We start from the raw sequence: 9,993 nt of genomic DNA on the forward strand, positions 1-9,993 counted from the left end.
AGTAGTGTGCCTGATAATCTTCATTGCTCCTATATCTATCTATCTATCTATCTATCTATCTATCTATCTATCTATCTATCTATCTATCTATCATCTATCATCTGTTTGTTTTTAAAATTAACTTTCTTTTTTTTTCTTTTTTTATTACATTTTTATCCTTATTTTTTTTTCAATTATAGTTGATATTCAGTTTCAGGTATATAGCACAGTGGTTAGACATTTACATATACTTACAAAGTGATCCCCTTAATTAGATTAGTACCCACCTGGTGCAATACACAGTTATTACCATATTATTGATTATATTCCCTATGCTGTACTTTACACCACCATGACTATTTTGTAACTGCCAATTGGTACTTCTTAATCCCTTCAACTTTTTCACCCAGCCCCTCAAACCCTTCCCATCTGGCAACCACCAGTTTGTTCTCTGTATCTATGAATCTGTTTCTGTTTTGTTTGTTCATTTATTTTTACCCCATCTCTATTTAAATAGAGAAAGCTGAAAACAATTTCTAGTGACAACAATGGAAATGAGGGAGTACATCTTGTTCTTGTGAAGACTATGCATCAACATTCATTTACTCAACACATTTTTATGAGCTCTAACTCTATAAATAAAGCAGGATGTAAAATTGTACTCACTCTCTGATTACAGGCACACAAAAACCATTATTTCCATGCTAAAAACTGTAAGAGATTACACCTTGTTTATATCAGGGAGGTAGGATTATGGGTGATTCTCCTTTTTTTCTAAACACATTTTTGTAACGCTGTCATATTGCTTTTACATTTTTTCAAATTTAGAAATAAATCAGCAATATGGATATGCCAGAGCTGTTCTCTTTCCTTCTGACATAAAGGACAGGGAAGAGGGGTTGGAGACTGGACATACTCCAGTAAGTATATATACCTGTAAAAGTAATGGGGGGGAGGGCAGGGCCGCTGACCAAACAGTGATGCCTAATATGTCTTCATGTGGCAGACCAGCCAGACAATTCCGCAAAGTAGTGTTGAAAATTGTACAGTGATGAGATCTGACCTGAGTCACTAAAACCTAATCTGTAGGAGGCTTGTGGTCCAGGGCTTGGTTGCTGACACTCAATCTTGTATCAAGCCAGGAGCATTTGCTCCTATCATCTCTTATACAATTTTTAAATTGTTCCATATTGAGAACATAAGCTACTTGAGGAATGACATGGTCCCTATTCTTTTGCTGTCACCTCCTTAACTTTATCCTGCATATCCTCCCATCATAATGCCTAGCAGAATTCCATCTTTGGAATAAATAATTTTTAAAGTCCAGTGAGGCATTCCAAGAGGTAGAAGAGAAGTCAGTTCCATGGCAGAAGGCCAGATCTGTCAATTTTCAACAACCAACCTGGGGATGAAGCAGATGTTTATTGGCTCAGCAGCAAGAAGACCCTTATGGTACCCAGGCCGCAACCTACACTAAAGGCACCCAAGCCTCGGTGCCCTTCCTCTTCTGGCTTTGTCTCTTCTAACAGCTAGGATACGTGTTCACTGCTTTGCTTTGAGTTGGGTACTTTGCCACCTCTACTGCCTGGCACAGAATGTTGTTTACTAGAAAGCAGTCCGATTTTCAAGCCTCTAATGTATATAAATCTTTGTGGCATAAACTGTTGGTTGGCTAATTCAACACTCACTTCAAATGCCCTTTCCCCTTGCCCTTCTTTACTGTGGAAGCTAGAACGAATAAACATTTTGTTCCAGTCTCCTTTGCAGCCAATGGTGGCTTTTTCCAGGTATGGCCAATAAGATATGAAGGAAAGTGTACTGTGAAGTTTCTGGGAAAGCCTGTGCTTCCTTGAAAAGGGGCAGACAATGCTGGCACCACCACATTCCCCTTCTTTCCACCTTGAACATGAACATGATACCTGAGCAGTAACAGCCTTCTTGCGACCACAGAGTAATAGCATGAGAATCAGAAAGAAAAATGGTGAGGATGGTGTAGAGGAAATGAGCCTGAGTCCTTGAATGCATTGTCAAGTATCTAAACCAGCGGTTCTCAACCTTCCTAATGCTGTGACCCCTTAATACAGTTTCTCATATTGTGGTGACCCCAACCATAAAATTATTTTCATTGCTACTCTATAACTGTAAATTTGCTACTGTTATGAATCGTAATGTAAATATCTTTTTGTTTTCCGATGGTCATAGGCAACCCCTGTGAAAGGGTTGTTCGACCCCCAAAGGGGATGCAACCCACAGGTTGACAACTACTGATCTAAACCAATGCCAGAAACCATATTTCTGTAGACTTCTTATTGCATAAAAAATATCATCATATATTTGTTTAAGCTGCTAGTAGTTGGGTTTTTGGTAAATTGAAGTCAAAGACATTCCTAATTGAATCACTCTTGAATCAATCATTTGCAACGAGACTATATCTGCAGATAAATACAATCATGATGTGACCCTGCTTAAATTCCTTAATAGCTCTCCATTGTCTTTAGAACAAAGTCTAAGGATCTTAGCATGGTATACAAGGTGCCTGAGAACCTTACCTAGTGCACATACCCAGGCATATCTCATCTCCTTCAAGCCATCCCTATTATTTTATATCTAGTAATTAAAAATAACTAAATGTTTTCTATAAAAAACACACTTCCTTTGGCCCTTGTGACTTTGCTTATGTTTTTTTTCTGCCTAGGATGCTCCTCCCACCTTTCTTTACCTGCTCTCACTTATCCTTCAAAATATAAATGCTTAAGCATCACCTCATCCCTGAAGCTTTTCTCCATATTGCCAGGTAGGGCTGAATGTCTTCCCCTCTATATTACTGTAGCAGTTGGACATACTTCTATCTCTGCCCTATTCATGCTAGAGATAAAGTGTCTGTTTGTAAATCTGACTTTTTCCCTAAAGAGTGAATTTCTCTGACAGCAGGGCCTGCAGCTTTACTCTTATTTGCAGCCCTAATACTTAACACAGTTTCTGGCACGAAGTAGTTGCTCAACAGAAAATTCATGTGCTTAAGGGAAAAAGTGGCTCCAACAATAAACTGACAATCATTGCCATACAGTCATCATCCAGTAGCAGATGGGTTTAAGGATAATATGGGCTTATGGTTTAAGGGTAGAATACTGAGTTGGGAGGTGGGTGGTATGGGAAGGAGGTAATAACTACACCAATAAAACCAACAAGTTTTAAAAATTTCTACTCATATAGTTATTAGAATATAAAGCTATAAAACCCCAGTGGACAGGAAGATTTCCCTCAGGTACATCTTTTGTGTCCAACTTCTTTAATTTCTCCTTCTGTTTGTATCCTGTATCTTTAAATATGTGCTGGTTTTGCCCATTTTGAGGAAAAAAAAAATCTTTGATCAATTCTGTGCCCCAGTTATCATCTTTACTTTCTTCACCTTTGGCCACTGAACTTCTAAAATGAGCTGTCTATACTACTGTGACCATCAGCTTTCCTTTTACTTATTAGTGCCCTGAAAGTCGGATACTGTTTCCACCTTACTACTGAAATGTGTTCTCTAAGATCACGGATAGACGAATCATCTAAATCAATCATCAAATTCAAAATCATCCAATTTCTCTTGGTCTGTAATGTCCTTATTTTCTTTTGTTGCATCTAACACCTATGACCCCCGTCTCTTTACATTTTCTTCAAACCCTTTCTGAGCTTTGGTGACTTGACATTAGCCTAATTCCCCAATCGGTCCTTCTTTGACTTTTTAATAGGTTTTCCTTCTTTTCCAATTCCCAAACATGGGCATCCTGCATATAGATCAATGGATATTGTTGTCAGAGGAACGCTCATTCCACAATGGGAAGTCCAGAAAAATTTAGGCATGACAGAGGCAACTAGCTTGGAAATTTGTCAGAGAAGGTTTCAAAATTCCATCTATAGCTCCCAGACTACTACTTATGGTAAACTTTGATTCTATAAGAGAAAGTCCCAACTTGGTATCAGTGAGGCTGTAATCTACATTTTCAACCTTCTCTCTTATTCTTCCCTTATATAACACTCCACATAATAGGCATTCAGTAAATATATGTTGGCCAAACAGTTGAGTACAAAAATACTTCATCCCTGGATAACTTATCATCAACCCAACCCCACCCTTCAACAACATAACACATCTAATGCTTGCTCATCCTTAGGGTTTGTTCATATCGCCTTCCTTGTATGAGATGCTTTTTCTATTTATTTTCCATCTACGTAAGCTTGCCCACTGTTCAAGGCCCAGTATGAATCTCATCTTCTCTAAGACCTCCTCCTTATTAATATAACATTTATTACGTTCCACATATTGGGCACTTAGTGTGTTTTCAATTACTTTTGAAATGACTTCTTGCCCAACAACATTTGAAGCGTGTGAAAATGGGAGGCATCTTATGCTTCTTTGTAACCCCAGCCCTATAAACATAATATAGTACCTTACATAAAGGAGATGCCCGGTCAATAGCTTGACAGCTTTGTTTCATATAACACAGTTGTATTGGAAGATCAGGCTCTGAAATCAGAACTAGATTTGAATCCCAGCTCTGAATACTATTGTAGTAAAATAACCTTGACGATGTCATTAAGTCTCTGAAGTCTTGGCTTCCTCATCTGTAAAATAAGGAAATTAATAGTACTGACTCACGGTGGTATTATAAGCTAAGTGAGATCATGAATGTACTGTGCTTAGCAAAGTGTTTTGCGTCTGGTAAAAGTTTCAATAAAAATTGTTATGACGATGATGAAAATGATGATTATATAGATATAGATCAGACCAGGATAAATGCCACGGTCAAATGAACATCTTTTATTAAAACTCTGTGACTACTTTGAGGGAAGTGCATTCATAGAAGAGTACTTTCTTGCTCTATGTGACACTAGGGAACCCAGATGCCATCATGCCCCACCTAAGCTGTGGCAACTGAGCAACAGGGTTTTAAATTATGTTTTAATACACGTCATTCCTAGGATTGCTTCTTCCACATCTGTCATCTCATGACCCAAGCACTCAGCACAGAGAGCCCATTAGCTCTGCACTGGGTGATCTGGAAATAAAAGCAGAAGGTCACTCACTGTCTGTTACTTTGCAATAATTTAACCAAATGGTAGACAAGTGCACCAGAAGGCTGTTATCAAAGTAAAACTTGAAGGTTGCAATGCCTGCAGGGTCAGCGATCGGAAGGGTGCCAAGACTGGTTTTTAACTTGCCCTTCCTGCATTAGACATGAGCTAGGCTGCTTTCCAGCTTTTATTCCAAAGATAATAAATCTGTGGTTAGAAATCTCTGGACCTTAATGATACTCCTGTTTGAGAGATGGCTCCTTGAAACGCTGGACTGTGGTTTCAGTTAAAAGTTCAACAGAGACAGTGGTTTATTATAAAAGGAAGGGGGCCACAAGTAGTAATGTTTCTTTGCATTACCATTTTCTGTCTCAGAGGCTCAACAGCAAAATGGTCTACCTTGGAAAACTAGATTCAGTTTCACTGGGGCAGGGGAGAATTAGACACACAAAACACAAAATTATCGAATGAGTTATTTAAGAATGGATGGAAACAATAACACAAGGACAATCCAGACAATAAACATATAATTTATAACATTTTAGAAGCGGTGCAGGATTTGAACAGACCAAGAAAATAGTCAAAGCCTAGAGACCATTGATGTATTGAAACATCTACCACATCTCACATTTCTCCCCAGGGCTAGTATGTCTGAATACATACTCAGTAAAGCTATTAACATAGATGACTACATGGCTGTTAACTGATATGCTGTCCAGATGGGATTCTCCCCAGGGAAAGCCAAGTCAGAGAGCAAAATAATCAGCAAATAGGAATCAATTCTCGAAAATGACCATGAGTTCTGTACAGCTTAACTCTTAGGGACCTCAAGCTCTGGCCAAAAGAGCCTGTATGATTTCTTTGAGGTTTTCACAATATAATTTATTAACTCATGTTCCAAGGAGACAGAGACGGGGGGACTATGACACTCTCAGAAGATTTTCATTATTTTCTTAGGAGCAGTTTAATTGGTCCCCATACATTTTCTTATCTATAGTCAAATGATCTTCTCCCACTTATGTATGTAAGAGAGAGAACTTTGAGATTTCCTTCTTCCTAAGCATGTTTTACCCTTTTCTGTGGGGTAACAAAAATTCCAGGGTTAGGGACATTTGCTTAGTACTGGCTCCTGCAGCCCTAAGCATCTAATCCATCGAACTGACTGACAAGGCAGTGACTTGGGGGAATTTCCACTTCTGAAAGGAGAAACACTGGCTCAGATACCCCCAATAGGGCAGGTCACATGATCTGTGCCATACCTTAGCAGGTCAGAAGCCAGGCAATCAGGGAAATCTATGCTCACACCACTGAAAATTCACCCTTACCCACAAACCTTCCAGCTCTTGGACCCAGTAAGCTGTACAGCTGCAGTACATGGTTCTAAACCCTCTGCTCTATAAGAGACTAATACTATTGTAGAAAGGCTCAGCTCTCAATTATCAACACAAATCTCTGCATGTTAACAGAGGGTGACATGTTATAAATAACCAGAAGACTCATTTTTATTTGCTATGCGTGTGCATATGATTTTTAAATGTGTGGTGGTATAACAAAATTCACCTGCTCAAATTACTCTCCCTCAAGCACACAACCACAGACAATGATAGGAGGAGATAGTTTCAGTGGGTGCAGCATGAGAACTTTACGAGATAATCTGCAGGTAGTACAAACCGAGGACCAGAATACTTCGTATGTTGCACCACAAGCTGGCGCCTAAAAGAAGACATCATTCTACCCCTACTCAAAATATCCTTTTTCAGCAACTGGAGATTTAGCTGCCAGCATTAAATTCTGTGTCAGGAGATGGGAGTGCTAGTCTCAGACCTGCCACCAACCAGATTTATGAACTTGGATGATGGACTTCTCTTCCCTGGGCCTCACATTTTTTTTCATCTGTAAAAGGTTAAATCAGATGATTCTAAATAGCTAGGCTCCTAAATAGACAGGAATATATAAAAGTGAAGCCACAGAAGACAACTGAGATCCTAATTTTTAATATATCTTATCCAGAATTCATCATAAAACTAAGTAATGCTTAATCATTAGAAGGACACTGTAACATATTGCTTCCTGGGTAATTGTGTTTGGCATCTATATTGAAGCCCTGCATTTAGCCTCCTACTGTAATAGCCTTGGAAGAAACCAGAACTACCTGTAAGGAAGGATAACAGGCTGACATAGAAAGGACGTTTTAAAACCTTGCTTCAGTGCTCTGTAATCAAGGTGAACAAATACACAGGCTGAGGCTTTTCCCCCCTGATTTCCAAAGCTCTTTTCGGAAGACATCAATTGTTCACAACACCTAGAGATGTGTGTTCTCTTGGTATTTGTATGTAGAACAGAGACATGTAGTTGCACCAAACTACAGATGTTGCAATGATGCAGCAAACAACACCTAGAAACGGGATGCCTGAGACTAGGGGAACAGAGAGTCAGAACAGACAAACCACAGAGAACTCTAACAGAACAAGTCAGAAAGGGCCAGGCAGGCAGGACTCATCACCTGCTGGCGCTGTTCCCTGACTGACAGAAAGATCTTTTGTCTGCCTCTGCAGGCCCATCATTTGCTTGGCTTCTGGTGACAACACCAGAAAGTAGCTCAGTGGTGAATCAGCCCCACAGAATATGCTGGATTGGGCAAAAATGGAAACCATTATGTTATTTGGCTGGAATGGAGGTGTGGGAAATGGCTTAGAAAATTCAGTCGTGAACCTAAAATTTCATGAAGTGAGAGATAGGAACTGTTCTCTGGAAGGGACAAATTTAAGGCATTGATGATGTGAACTAAAATAAAATAAGAAAGCCCATTAAAAAAATAATTCTGTGGCTTGGACTTTCAAAAGTCCCATGTAGAAAAAAGCTTGCTACATGTTTTAGAAACTCTTCAAATACCTGTTAATTGGGCTCTGCCCCTGCACATAATCATATGACCTCGTGGCCAATAGGCCATAAGAGGTCATCTAGCACAGCATTCTCTTCCCAGAGTGGCCCGCACCTAACTAATTTCACAGCCTTTCTTGGTCACCCATTTAACAAGAAAGAGCTCCATCTTTGATAATACAAATAAGACAATGCTAATTTAAGGTAGGTGGTCTCTGACATACATCCTGCTGAAACAACCTTTTATCTAGATGTCAACCCTAAAATCTCAAAGTACCTCTGAGATCTGTCAGCATCTCAACCTTTAATCCTTTGAAATTCTCCTTCTATTCCTCCCTTAAATCTCTTCTATCTCATCATTCTCACAGTTTATCAGTTATTTTCTGGCTTTACTTTCCTCTAGGTCACTTTCCTCAACAATTGTCTCACCAGCACTCTCAATGCTTTGTGGTTTTGCCAAACCTTTCCAATTCACCTCCAACCTGGGAGAGAGCCAACCAGTGGCTCTCTCTGCCCAGCTCATGGGCCATGGTGAAGACTGGGCTGACAGTGTCGCAACAGAGTATGCTGTCCAATTTCAACAGCTATCAGCACTGTATGGCAATTTTTCTGCTTGTTCATAGTCAATAATTTTGACTCTTTAAAACTCTTCCAGGGGCCGGCCGAGTGGCGCGTTGGTTAAGAGCTGGCTTGGGACACGAGCTCTGAGTAGCAGGGCCCTGGTTTGGATCCCACATGAGGGCCAGTGACACTGCCCTCTACAGCTAAGATGGTGAACAATAGCTCGACCTGGAGCTGGGCTGCCATGAGTCACCGGTGAGGGCGTAGACTGCAGCCCCTGCTGCAGTGGGTTGCCATGGGCTACCGTGTGTAGCCAGCAGCCAGCGTGAGCTGCCAAGAGCCGCGGTGAGTGGCTGTCCAGAAGCTGGCAACTGATCTGCCTCACCTGGGAAGAGTGCAATGATGGTGCTAACTTGGGCCAGTGAAGCGACATCCTCCACAACTAGACTGAAGAGCAAAAGGACAGCAACTTGTCTGTTCCCCTTCTCCAATGCCCAAACACGGTTCCCCTCCCTCAATTCCCCAATAAAATCTTTAAAAAATAAAAAATAAATAAAACTCTTCCACTCTTCTTGAACTCCCTACTCCATTTTCTATTTTGCTCTCAGAAGATGTCATCATCTTTTCTTCATGGAGGAAATAGAAATTACTGATGAAAGTTACCTCTTGAAGTTATCTCTTGAAGAGCCTTCCAATGGATCTTCACATCTACACTCCAGAATGTAGCACTCATCTTTTGCTACTTTCATACTTTCTCCAAAAAAGGGGTACTCTCTCTCTCCCCGTATAGAGTTTTAATGAGAATTAAATAAATCAATAAATGTAAGATATCTAGCACAATGCTTGGCAGGCCATAAATATTGGTTCCTATTTATTCTTTTCTCTACAAATTTGCATATAGATATAGATAGGTATAGATGTAGATGTATACATATAGATAGATATAGTTACCTCTTGAATTCTATTTTTTTTTAGATTTTGTTTTTATTGGGGAATTGGGGGAGGGGAACAGTATTGGAAAATTGGGGAAGGGGAACAGACAAGTTTCTGTCCTTTTGTTCTTCAGTCTAGTCGTGGAGGACGTCGCTTCACTGGCCCAAGTTGGTATTATGATCATTGTGCTCTTACCAGCTGAGGCAATCTGTGGCTGCCATTGGACAGCCACTCATGCTGGCTGCTGGCCACTCACGGCAGCCCAGCTCCAGGTCGAGTTGCTGTTCACCATCTTAGCTGTAGAGGGTGCAGTGCCACTGCTCATGTGGGAACCAAACAGCGGCCCTGCTGCTCAGAGCCCCGCGCTCCCAAGCCAAGTTTTAACCAACTGAGCCACTCGGCCGGCCCCTACCTCTTGAATTCTTTCTGGTTTTTTTTTTTTTTTGAAGATTTTTATTGGGGAATTGGGGGAAGGGGAACAGAGAAGTGGCTGTCCTTTTGTTCTTCAGTCTAGTTGTGGAGGACGTCGCTTCACTGGCCCATGTTGGTATTGTGATCATTGCGCTCTTCCCGGGTGAG

At 40.5% G+C, this 9,993-nt stretch overlaps 1 protein-coding gene across 1 annotated transcript in view; it reads right to left on the bottom strand.

The window, feature by feature from the left end:
• GRAMD1B (GRAM domain containing 1B) overlaps window positions 1-9,993 on the bottom strand; it is a 253,091-nt gene that overhangs the window by 234,201 nt on the left and 8,897 nt on the right. The gene's annotated exons all lie outside the window — the stretch shown is intronic.

The sequence above is a fragment of the Hipposideros armiger genome, unplaced genomic scaffold, assembly GCF_001890085.2.
Source record: "Hipposideros armiger isolate ML-2016 unplaced genomic scaffold, ASM189008v1 scaffold_781, whole genome shotgun sequence".
Classification (NCBI taxonomy): Eukaryota; Metazoa; Chordata; class Mammalia; order Chiroptera; family Hipposideridae; genus Hipposideros; species Hipposideros armiger.